General features: G+C 39.2%; 1 long non-coding RNA gene across 1 annotated transcript; it reads left to right on the top strand.

The window, feature by feature from the left end:
• The first annotated feature begins 11,292 nt into the window (after positions 1-11,292).
• Positions 11,293-12,546, top strand: LOC310716194. The gene is made up of 3 exons (XR_014530531.1): positions 11,293-11,441; positions 11,948-12,028; positions 12,205-12,546. It is a non-coding gene; the product is annotated as an uncharacterized lncRNA (long non-coding RNA).
• Positions 12,547-13,381: the final 835 nt, after the last annotated feature.

Here is a 13,381-nt window from a genome sequence, read left to right as displayed (position 1 = left end):
TACTAATGAATATGAATCATTTCAAATTTAACTTGTAAATACTTGATTTGTCATTACACATTTTTCATTGAATTTAGCACTTTTTAACATTTTATCATGAAATTTTTTTTGATGAATATGAAAATTTATAATTATATTTATAATTATATTTTTCTCAGACCATGGTTTTTAATGTAAGTTTTTTGATTGCATATTGCACTTTTGCAAACGTTTTTTTCATTAAATGATGCTTATAAATATGAAAATTCATATTTTCACAATATCACATTTTCACTGAAAGTCATTTTTATCGAAACTTGATTTATATGGTTACTTATTTGTTTCTTTATGCCACCTTTTAAAGGTTTTTCCATGAACATATGCTTCTGAATATTAAAATTCATATTTTCATATTGACTAACCCAGCCATTATAGATGCACATGCCAGTGCACTCTTAGTGCCGGTCCCAAGCCCGGGTAAATGGGGAGGGTTGCGTTAGGAAGGGCATCCAGCGTAAAAACGTGCCAAATCAAATATGCGGATCACAAATGAGAATTTTATACCCCATCGGTCGAGGCCCGGGTTAACAACGACCGCCACAGGTATCGTTAGCCGACAGGGTACCGGTGGAATTTGGGCTACTGTTGGCCAAAGGAGGGGAATGAGAGGAGGAAGATGTCTACAGAGACAGCAGGAAAAAGAGAAGTGTAGGAGAGTGGAGGTTGGGGTTGGTACTTTAAATGTTGGTACTATGACTGGTAAAGGGAGAGAGATAGCTGATATGATGGAGAGGAGAAAGGTAGATATGTTTTGTGTTTAGGAGACCAAGTGGAAAGGGAGTAAGGCCTGGAACATTGGAGGTGGGTTTAAACTGTTCTATCATGGTTTGGATGAAAAGAGAAATGGTGTAGGGGTGATTCTGAAGGAAGAGTATAGTAAGAGTGTAGTGGAGGTGAAGAGAGTTTCTGATAGGGTGATGAACGTGAAGCTGGAAGTTGAAGGGATGATGATAAATGTCATCCGTGCCTATGCTCCACAAGTCGGCTGTGAGATGGAGGAGAAGGAAAGATTCTGGGGTGAATTAGATGAAGTGGTAGATGGTGTATCTAGGAAAGAACGATTGATGATTGGGGCAGACTTTAATGGGCATGTAGGTGAAGGGAACATCGTTTGTTAAGGTGGAAATGGCAGTGGTGAACACTTATTTTAAGAAGAAGGAGGATCATAGGGTGACCTATAAGAGTGGAGGAAGGTGCACACAGGTGGACTATGTTCTATGCAGGAGATGCAACCTGAAGGAGATTGGAGACTGTAAGGTGTTGGCGGGGGACAGAGTAGCTAGACAGTATAGGACGGTGGTCTGTAGGATGGTTTTGGAGGCGAAGAAGAAGAGGAGGAGAGTGAGGACTGAAAGAAGAATAAGATGGTGGAAGCTGAAGGAGGAAGTGTGTAGTGTGAGGTTCACGGAAGAGGTCAGACAGGGGCTCGGTGGTGGTGAAGAGGTGCTTGGATGATTGGGCAACTACTGCATGAGTGATGAGGATGGCAGCTAGAAAAGTACTTGGTGTGACATCTGGAAATAGTTTTCAGGTACCTAGGGTCAACACTGCAAAGTAATGGAGAGTGTGTTAGGGAAGTAAAGAAAAGAGTGCAGGCAGGGTGGGGTGGGTGGAGAAGAGTGACAGGAGTGATTTGTGATAGTAGGGTATCTGCAAGAATGAAAGGGAAAGTTTATAGGACTGCGGAATCGCATTTTCAGCACTTAAGAAGCTCATTCTTGACAGCACGTAGAAGGCTTTGCCAATGGGCAAGTGCATGCATGTTTGTGTATGTCTTTTTAACCCATTTTTTTTTGCAATATCTAAAATATTTATTTAAAAATTTTTATATTTTGTTGGTTTTTCTTTTACGTATTGTTTTTGTAATGAATTTTCATGAAATTTTACTTTTATAAAAACAATATTTTCATAACTCATAGTTTTAATATAAACGCAATTTTTTGTCAAAACATGTCAAGTTTGTTGTTCACTTATTGCAATTTTTTAAGTTTGTTTTCAATAAAAATAAACTATGCTTATGAATATGATAAATCAATAACTGTCAAAACTCACAGTGTGAAAAAATTGTCCAAAAATATTTTTTATGTCTGTTTATTTTTTTCGTTCACTTATTGCAATTTTCTTTTTTTTCTATTAAATTATGCTTCTAAATATGAAAAATCATGGTTTAAAAAGAATCTTTTTATGAAAAATTGTCTTATTTTTGCCAAACATCTTTTGTTAGGTTTTTTCTTTTATGTATTATGTAAAATTATGTTTATGAATATAATTTATTTTAATTTTTTATTAAAAAACGGCATATTTTTGTCCAACCATAATTTGTCATGACACATTTTTTGTTTACTTATTGCAGTTTTGAACGGTTCTTAATGAAAATTTGCTTATGAATATTAACATCATATTTTCCCAATAACAATCATATTCTTATAAAAAAAAAAAACATTGTTTTCAAACCATTTGTCATGAACCCTAATTGAGAAAATTTGTCACACTTAATTCAAATGGACTTAATAGAGCCACATGGTCGACAGTCAGAGGAGAGTGCAGCGTTCCAAGATGCAGAACCACTTATGGTCAACATTCGTTCGTTTATAAAGCAGCAAGCCTTTGGAACACTCTTCCAAATGATATTATTTTATGTACAAACTATAGCACATTTACACACCTGACCAAACAGTGGCTATTAGCAAAGCAAACTTGTAAGCACTAAATGACTGTGATATGAACAATGTAGACTGTGAGTGAGTGAGTGCTAGATTCATGAAGTGGAGAGTGTTTTTATGATGTAAGTGAAGTAAGGTTTTTCTTGTATAACTTCCGTTAAATTATGAAGTGGAGAGTGTTTTTAGTGATTTTATTGATGTGAGTGAAATAATGTTTCCATTTATGGTACTGTATGTATTTCATGACCTTTTGCAAATGTAACATCTGTCTAGGGACTGCAGGTGGAAATTAACATTTTTTTTGCTATAACCTGGCACATGACATCTCTTCTTTCTTAGACTAATGTTCTCTGTGCATTGTCCCTGATTAAGTAAAAATAAACTCATTCATTCATTCATTCAACCATTTTTCGTTTACGTCTTGCACTTTTTAATGTTTTTGACATTTATAATTATTAAATTATAAATCTGAAAATTCTAATTTTGTATTTTCGTATTATTTATGAAATTATGATTATGAATATGTAAATGTGATATATAAATATTATTTTATTTTATTGTATTTTTTATCACGTTTTTGGTTGAATTTTTGTACATTTAACGTTTTTAGTTGATGATGCTTATGAATATGAAAAGTCAAAATTTTCACAATAACTTGTAAGAACTTGATTTGTCATATCACGTTATTTATTAACTTTTTAACAGTTTTTCATGAAAGTATTCTGATGAATATGAGAATTTATATTATAGCAATTATTTTAATATTTTTATTAAAAATTTTATTTTTTGCTCAAACCATGGTTTTTCATGTAAGTTTTTCGCTTACATATTGCACTTTTTTTTTACTGTTTTCCATTAAATGAAGCTTATGAATATAAAAATTTATATTTTCATTTTAACTATCACATTTTTATTGAAAATATAATCTTTTCTGTCAAAACATGATTTGCATGGACACTTTTTTGTTTTTGATTCACTTATGGGCCTTTTTTTAAAGGTTTTACATGATCATATGATTTATTTTTTTTACAATTACTAATATTTTTATGGTAAAGGTTAACGGTTTTTATGAAAATATCATTATGAATGGAAAATCATAGATTTTAAAATAAACAATACATCTTTTATTTAAAAAAAATAAATTATTTTTAAACCATTGTTTATCTATCACATTTTGCGTTGAATTTTTGCACTTTTAATGGTTTTTAGTTGAATGATGCTAATAAATATATTACTCATTATATTTTTCACAATAGATTTCAAAAACTTGTTTTGTCATATCACGTTTCTTTATTAAATCATTTCACTTTTTTTAAACAGTTTTTCATTAAATTATTCCTTTGTATATCAAAAATCACATTTTACCAATTTATTTGATATTCATATGAAAAACCCAGCCATTAGGGGGGCACAAAGCCAGTGTACTCTTAGTGCCGGTCCCAAGCCCGGGTAAATGGGGAGGGTTGCGTTAGGAAGGGCACCCAGCGTAAAACATGTGCCAAATCAAATATGCGGATCACAAATGAGAATTTCATACCGGATCGGTCGAGGCCCGGGTTAACAACGACCGCCACAGGTATCGTTAGCCGACAGGGTACCGGTGGAAATTGGGCTACTGTTGGCCGAAGAAGGAGAAGGAGAGGAGGAAGGCGTCTACAGAGACGGCAGGAAAAGGAGCAGTGTAGGAGAGTAGAGGTTCGGGTTGGTACTTTAAATGTTGGTACTATGACGGGTAAAGGGAGAGAGATATCTGATATGATGGAGAGGAGAAAGGTAGATGTGTTGTGTGTTCAGGAGACCAAGTGGAAAGGGAGTAAGGCCAGGAACATTGGAGGTGGGTTTAAACTGTTTTATCATGGTGTGGATGGGAAGAGAAATGGTGTACGGGTGATTCTGAAGGAAGAGTACAGTAAGAGTGTAGTGGAGGTGAGGAGAGTTTCTGATAGGGTGATGATCGTGAAGGTGGAAGTTGAAGGGATGATGATAAATGTCATCAGTGCCTATGCTCCACAAGTTGGCTGTGAGATGGAGGAGAAGGAAAGATTCTGGAGTGAATTAGATGAAGTGGTAGATGGTGTACCTAGGAAAGAACGATTGGTGATTAGAGCAGACTTTAATGGGCATGTAGGTGAAGGGAACAGAGGTGATGAGGAGGTGATGGGTAGGTATGGTTTTAAGGAGAGGAATGTGGAAGGGCAGATGGTGGTAGATTTTGCTAAAAGGATGGAAATGGCAGTGGTAAACACGTATTTTAGGAAGAAGGAGGATCATAGGGTGACGTATAAGAGTGGAGGAAGGTGCACACAGGTGGATTATCTTCTGCGTAGGAGATGCAACCTGAAGGAGATTGGAGACTGTAAGGTGTTGGCGGGGGTCAGTGTAGCTAGACAGCATCGGATGGTGGTCTGTAGGATGGTTTTGGAGGCGAAGAAGAAGAGGAGGAAAGTAAGGTTTGAAAGAAGAACAAGATGGTGGGAACTGAAGGAGGAAGAGTGTAGTGTGAGGTTCAGGCAAGAGGTCAGACAGGGGCTTGGTGGTGGTGAAGAGGTGCCGGATGATTGGGCAACTACTGCAGGAGTGATGAGGGAGGCAGCTAGAAAAGTACTTGGTGTGACATCTGGAAATAGAAAGCAAGACAAGGAGACGTGGTGGTGGAATGAGGAGCATTAGGGGAAAGAGGTTGGCAAAACAGAAGTGGGATCGACAGAGTGATGAGAAAAGTAGGCAGGAGTACAAGGAGATGCGGCAGCAGGTTAAAAGGGATGTGGCGAAAGCCAAGGAAAAGGCATATGAGGAACTGTATAAGAGGTTGGACACTAAGGAAGGAGAAAAGGATTTATACCGATTGGCCAAGCAGAGGGACCGAGCTGGGAAGGATGTACTGCAAGTTAGAGCAATAAAGGATGGAGAGGGAAATGTGTTGACTAGTGAGGAGAATGTGTTGAGAAGATGGAGGGAGTATTTTGAGCAGCTGATGAATGAGGAAAATCAGAGAGAGAGAAGGTTGGAGGATGTGGAGTTGGTGAAGCAGGATGTAGATAGGATTAGTAAGGAGGAAGTGAGAGCAGCGATTAAGAGGATGAAGAATGGAAAGTCGGTTGGACCAGATGACATACCGGTAGAAGCGTGGAGATGTTTAGGAGAGATGGCAGTGGAGTTTTTAACCAGATTGTTTAACAGGATTCTGGAAGGGGAGAGGATGCCTGAGGAATGGAGAAGGAGTGTGCTGGTACCGATCTTTAAGCATAGGGGAGATGTGCAGACCTGCAGTAACTACAGGGGATCTAAGTTGATCAGTCACACCATGAAGTTATGGGAAAGAGTAGTGGAAGCCAGGCTGGGAGAAGAGGTGACCATCTGTGAGCAACAGTATGGTTTCATGCCGAGGAAGAGCACCACAGATGCCTTATTTGCTTTGAGGATGTTGATGGAGAAGTATAGAGAAGGACAGAAGGAGCTGCATTGTGTATTTGTGGATTTAGAGAAAGCGTACGACAGGGTGCCGAGAGAGGAGTTGTGGTATTGTATGAGGAAGTCAGGTGTGTCAGAGAAGTATGTGAGGGTGGTGCAGGACATGTATGAGGACAGTGTGACGGCAGTAAAGTATGCAGTAGGTACGACAGACTGGTTCAGGGTGAAGGTTGGACTGCATCAAGGATCGGCCCTGAGCCCTTTCCTGTTTGCAGTGGAGATGGACAGGTTGACGGACGAGGTCAGACAGGAGTCTCCCTGGACTATGATGTTTGCAGATGATATTGTGATTTGTGGTGAGAGTAGAGAGCAGGTTGAGAAGACCCTGGAGAGGTGGAGATATGCGCTGGAGAGAAGGGGAATGAAAGTCAGTAGGAGTAAAACAGAGTACATGTGTGTGAATGAGAGGGAGGGCAGTGGAGTGATGCGGTTGCAGGGAGAAGAGGTGGAGAAGGTGGAGGAGTTCAGGTACCTGGGGTCAACAGTGCAAAGTAATGGAGAGTGTGTTAGGGAAGTGAAGAAAAGAGTGCAGGCAGGGTGGAGTGGGTGGAGAAGAGTGACAGGAGTGATTTGTGATAGAAGAGTATCTGCAAGAATGAAAGGGAAAGTTTATAGGACTGTGGTGAGACCTGCGATGTTGTATGGATTAGAGACAGTGGCATTGAGTAAATGATGAGATCATTGAGAGCTGAAGATGTTGAGGTTTTCGTTGGGAGTGACGAGGATGGACAAGATTAGAAATGAGTTTATTAGAGGGACAGCACATGTAGGATGTTTTGGTGACAAGGTGAGGGAGGCGAGATTGAGATGGTTTGGACATGTGCAGAGAAGGGACATGAATTATATTGGTAGAAAAATGCTGAAGATGGAGCCACCAGGTAGGAGGAAAAGAGGAAGGCCAAGGAGGAGGTTCATGGATGTGGTGAGGGAAGACATGCAGGTAGTTGGTGTGAAAGAGGCAGATATAGAGGACAGGGTGGTATGGAGACGGATGATCCGCTGTGGCGACCCCTAATGGGAGCAGCCGAAAGAAGAAGAAGAAGAAGAAGATTTGATATTCATATGAAAAAAGTCATAATTTTGCCATGGTTATCATGAATCCTTTTTTGTTTACTTATTGCACTTTTTTTCAACGGTTTTCCATGAAAATATGCTTCTATATATGAAAATGTATATTTTACTAATTAATTTCATATTTATTCAAAAAGTCATAATTTTGTCAAAACATGGTTTGTCATGTTAAAGTTTTTCGTTTACGTATTGCACTTTTTAATGGGTTTTAATGAAATTATGCTTATGAATATAAAAATTCATATTTTCACAATAACTCAAATTTAACTTTTTTTTTATGAAATTATGGTTCTGAATATGAAATGTAATATTTCAATAAAAACTATTTTTTATTTTTTTTATAAAACAGTCAGATTTGTTTCAAACTATTGATTGTCATAACAGTTTTTGCGATGAACATTTGCATTTTTTAAATCCTTTTTACTTCAAAGATGCTTATGAATATGAAAAGTCATAATTTCACAATATCTTGTAAAACTTATCACATTTTCATTGAATTTTTGCACTTTTTTTCAGTTTTTCATGAAATTATTCCTTTCAATATTTACCAATTAATTTCACATTCATATGAGAAAGTCATATTCATGTAAAACATCGTTCATCAATTTTTTTTCGTTCACTTATTGCAATTTTGCGAATCGTGCGGAGCCCCGCCCCCATCTCGGATACTCAGACCACTGCTCTGTTATGTTAATTCCAGCATACAGCCTGCTCATCAGACGCTCTAAACCGGTTCTGAAACAGGTGAAAACCTGGCCAGAAGGAGCTACTTCTGCTTTTCAGGACTGTTTTGAGTGCACTGACTGGGACATGTTTAGAGAGGCTGCAACCAATGGCGATTCCATCAACTTGGAGGAGTACACATCAACAGTGACCAGCTACATCAGCAAGTGCATTGATGATGTGACCATCTCCAAGACAATCAATTTCACGCTTCAACCAGAAGCCATGAATGACTGCAAATGTGCGTGTGCTGCTGAAACAAATGGACTCTGCTTTCAGAACTGGGGACAAGGCGGCCTAAAAAACAGCAAGTGCCAAACTGTCCTGTCCCATCAAAGAGGCGAAGCGCGCACACGCAAAGAAAATCCACGACCACTTCCAGGACAGCGGAGACACCCGGCGCATGTGGCAGGGCATCCAGGCGATCACAAACTACAAGACAACATCACCTGCTTGTGACCGTGACGCCTCCCTCCCAGATGCGCTGAACGACTTCTACGCCCGGTTTGAGGTACAGAACAACTTGAAGGCGAGGAAGACCATCCCTCCTTCCACTGACCAGGTGCTCTGTCTAACCACAGCTGAAGTGAGAAAAACTCACGGAAGTCTGCTGGATCTGACAACATTCCTGGCAGAGTGCTCAGGGAATGTGCAGAACAGCTAGCGGATGTCTTCACTGACATCTTCAACATCTCCCTGAGCAGTAACATTGTTCCCACGTGCTTCAAGGCAACGACTATCGTTCCCGTGCTGAAGAAATCTACTGTCTCCTGCCTCAATGACTATCGTCCCGTCGCGCTCACACCCATTATGATGAAGTGCTTCGAGAGGCTCGTCATGAGGCACATTAAGACCCAGCTTTCACCCTGCCTGGACCGCATGCAGTTTGACCACACTGAGCACTGGGGCCCCCAAGGGCTGTGTGCTCAGCCCACTGCTGTTCACTTTGCTGACTCACGACTGTGTAGCAATGCACAGTTTGAATCATATCATCAAGTTTGCTGATGACACGACCGTGGTGGGTCTAATCAGCAAGAACGACGAGTCAGCATACAGAGCAACGGTTAACTGCCTGGTGTGGAGCGAACAACCTGTCTCTGAACATCGACAAAATGAAAGAGATGGTTTGGATTTCAGGAAAGCACAGAGCGACCAATCTCCACTGATTATTGATGGATCCTCAGTGGAGATCGTCAAGAGCACCAAATTCCTTGGTGTTCATCTGGCGGACAACCTCACCTGGTCGCTCAACACCAGCTCCATCACCAAGAAAGCCCAGCAGCATCTCTACTTCCTGAGAAGGCTGAGGAAAGCTCATCCCCCTCCCCCCATCCTGACCATGTTCTACAGAGGGACCATTGAGAGCATCTTGAGAAGCTGCATCACTGCCTGGTTTGGGAACTGCACCGTCTCGGACCGCAAGACCCTACAGAGGATAGTGAGGACAGCTGAGAAGATCATCAGAGTCTCTCTCTCTCTCTCCCCTCGATTATGCACATTTACACCACACGCTGCATCCAACACGTTCTCACTCCCAACTCGTCACATATGGACGCTTGGTCAGGATCCCCTGGAATCCCCTTTGACGCACTGGGTATTCCTTTTAGCATCATTTTTCAACGTGCAGGGATTCCCATAGACTTCTGTAGATCTCTGAACCGGAACCTGCGTTGTTGAAATTTGACGTGTTGGGGAATCAGACTGCAGTCTGATTTGTGTTATGAACGGGATCGGGACTACGATAAATAAGAATAAAAAAAATAGCTTGCTATAAATTAATTATGGCAGGGCTACTCATTCCAGGTCATGTTTTTATTCACGTCTCTAAAACTGCCTCTTTCTCACCAACTACCTGCATGTCTTCCCTCACCACGTTTATTTATTTATTTATTTATTTATTAGGACTTTTCTTATTTATTTATTTATTTATTTATTTATTTATTTATTTATTAGGACTTGTCTTATTTATTTATTTATTCATTTATTTATTAATAAATTCATCAGTCGCGCTGACGTCATTGTATCCTATGCTCCATTGCGATTTTCCACTCGGTAAATAGAACAGTTCATTAATATAATTGGGAACAATCCCTACAATTTCCGGGACAAAAACTGTTCAATCAGGTCAAGAAGTTGTGTTTAGAAGCTGTAGAAGTGAAAGGAAGCAGTTTCGTGATGCAGTAAATCACAGCAGACATTATAAAAATATAACTTGCTGCACCAAATGTGTAGTAGGCAGGCTAAGATAGCTAATTACATTCAAGTTTGTTTGTTTGTTTTTCCACATTTAATCATGCAAGGAAATAAAGGAGATTGTATGATATTTGTAAATTGTGTTTTAAGTTACCAAACTGACAGTAGCACTTTAATACCTTAGCCATTTATAAATGTTCAGATGAGGAACAGTGTTGCCAGATTGGTGTGTTTTCCAGTAATTGTTCCCAAATACACACAAAAAACTCTAGTAAATGCACAAATCTTAGCAATAACCTAATCTTAGCAAATAACGGCAGTGCTGATCCAGTGGTTAAGGCTCTGGGTTACTGATCATAAAGTCAGGGGTTCAAGCCCCAGCACTGCCAAGCTGCCACTGTTGAGCCCTTGAGCAAGGCATATTTACAATATAATTAAGCAAATTAAGTGTTCTTGTCTAAAGAAGGTTAGGTTGTAACTACGTTGTAAACTATTTTCCATGTCTGTCATTTGGCACATCAGAAATAACAAAATCCCACCTGTCTAATCTCATTTCATCCCACATAGTACAACTTAAAACCATCACAAACTGCCCAATCTGCCAACACTGATGAAGAAAATAATGGTAAAAATGTAAGGTATTCAATTCTGAATTCTAAATCTTTCTTTTTTTGTCTCATTAGGTCTTTCAGATTTGCCAGCTACCAACATTCCTCTTTTATTTTAATCCCCTCACCACACACACACACACACACACACACACACACATACACACACAAAATAGCAAAAGGCACTTTTAAGAGCCAAGTCTGTCTTGTTATCCTCCTCTCTCTCTCTCTCTCTCTCTCTCTCTCTCTCTCTCTCTCTCTCTCTCTCTCTCTCTCTCTCTCTCTCTCTCTCTCTCTCTCTCTCTCTCTCTCTCTCTTTTTCTCTCTCTCTCTCTCTCCCTCTCACCCTCTCTCTCTGTCTCTTTCTCTCTCACTGTTTACATCTGTTCTTGTTGTTGTATCTGTCTGTCTTTTTGTCTGTTTCTGTTTTTGCCCCTCACCATGAGTGATTCAGAACTACAAGAACAGTTTATGCTGCTGGATAACCTGGTTGGACATCAAGAAATCAATGATGAGCTCCAAAGTCTTGATGACTTACTTCAAGAGCTGCAGGGAAAGGAGGAAGCAGCACCAGTAAAAACACCTGAACCAAGGGTACATTGGAGAAAGAGAGACAGTGATGGAAACATTGTCTATGCAAGACCAAGATCAAGCAGGAATCAGTCAAACGAGGGTCAGTATAATTTCTCATTCAAGATATATTGAATATCTGGATTGTTTAGGCACTTATGAATGTATCAAACAAGGAATATGATGGAAACAATCAAACCAGAAGCAAGTTTTTTTTATTTTCAGAAGCACATTTTTAACATGGAACTAAATTGTCTTTGTGTAAAGAAGTATAAGCTTCACTAAATGATTGGTCTTGGTAAGATTTGTTCGAAGCAGTTTGTTCTGAGTGTGTTGTCAGTGGCCAACCAGCTTGTTTTTTTATTATCTGCTTCTACAGCAAGCATTTTTTTTTTGCTATCCTCATCTATTTGACAACCTATAGACAATAACTGCAAGCAATTGAAATGTCTACATTTAGGTTTGGGAAATAAAAAGTCTTCTAGTCCTCTCGACTAAATGTTAAACAGTGAGCTTAGACCATTTTATGCTGGTAATAAGGGAAATAAAATTGTGGGACAAGTTGTAAATGTTCGGAATGTTGTTCTTTATTGTTTTTATGTGGTACAGCTGATCACATTCGGAAAACTGATCCTCACATCAGTGCTCCTGACACTAACTGTAAGGTGACCTTTTCTCCAGAGAATGTTGGTGTGTACTTCATTCTGTAAATTACATTTTATATATATATATATATATATATATATATATATATATATATATATATATATATATATATATATATATATATATATATATATATATATACACACACACATAATGTGTGTATGTGTGTATGTTTAATATTCCATACTATTTTAACAGAGTGTTTCATGCAAGATCTCCAGCACTCACTGAGCGATTCTTTAGATGATGATGCATCAGCTCTTGGAACCTCAAGAGATCCTCTTCTAGTTTCCTCAAACTGGAGTACAAGACAAAGTCTCATTTTAGAGAAGTGGAGGGCAGAGAGACCCCGCCTGGTGAACACGGCTGTGGCACGAGAAAATGTGGTAACACGCATCTGCCAACTGTGTGGAAGCAATCCAGCTGCTGTCCGGTGTTGTGACTGTCGACCACGCCCCTTCTTTTGTGCTGAATGTGATGTCATCATGTACACCAGACATGTTCTCCATAACCGAGATGCCATGACTCCTGGATTTTACCAGCCATTGCCTCCATAACTTTTGTTGTAGTTAAGGCTCTTTCCCATTGTGGTAAGTTCTCCTTTGTGTCTGGACAACATAAATATTATTCTAGGAATTGTTAGTCCTCATAAGCATTACTATTTAAATATGCCTTTTTGTCTCTTGTTGTTTGATATTGAATTTATGTGTACACTTCATGTCAGTCAGCTTTTTGAGCATCTCTGTATACTTTTTTGGCAATGCACTGCAATACCGTAGAATCGTTCCAATGTTATATTACTCAGTCAATCCAAATGATCTTAATTCACGTTCAATCTTGTTCAGTGCGCCATGTGCCCGTGGAGGTTCCTGACAAAATTTGCGGTTGTTCACCAGAGTCATTGAGGGTCAGCCCAGGGAATACTGTTGCTGTGATCACAATGAATGGTAAGTGTGTGAAGATAAAAATCTATACATGCTCTACCTCCATAGGTTTGGCACAGGTCTGTATGTAAGATCTACACATGACTTTTGAGTAATGTTTAACAAGTATACAAAGTCATGTAAAAAAAGGTTGAAATAATCCAAGACCTGATTAATCATTTAAGGTTTACTTTAAAGTGGAAATGTTTTTTATTTTTTTCAGGACGATATGATCTAAGCATGCCTGAGTTGAGTTGTGGACATGCCAAGCCACTTGGGCTGCTGGAGTGGTCAAGTTAATTCAGGTGACTACTGGCCTGTGACCCTGAACACAATTTATGCCACAGATGTCTTTTTTTCATTTGAAGAAATGAAGATAGCAGCACCCGAACTGTCCTGCCAAGCTTTTTCAAGAATGCTGGATCAGCGAACTGTCCGCTTTGGTCGTGTGAGT

This window comes from Silurus aristotelis (assembly GCF_946808225.1).
Source record: "Silurus aristotelis genome assembly, chromosome: 20".
NCBI classification, from domain to species: Eukaryota; Metazoa; Chordata; class Actinopteri; order Siluriformes; family Siluridae; genus Silurus; species Silurus aristotelis.
The sequence above is the reverse complement of the archived record's forward strand: the minus strand, read 5'-3'. Positions and strand labels throughout refer to the sequence as shown.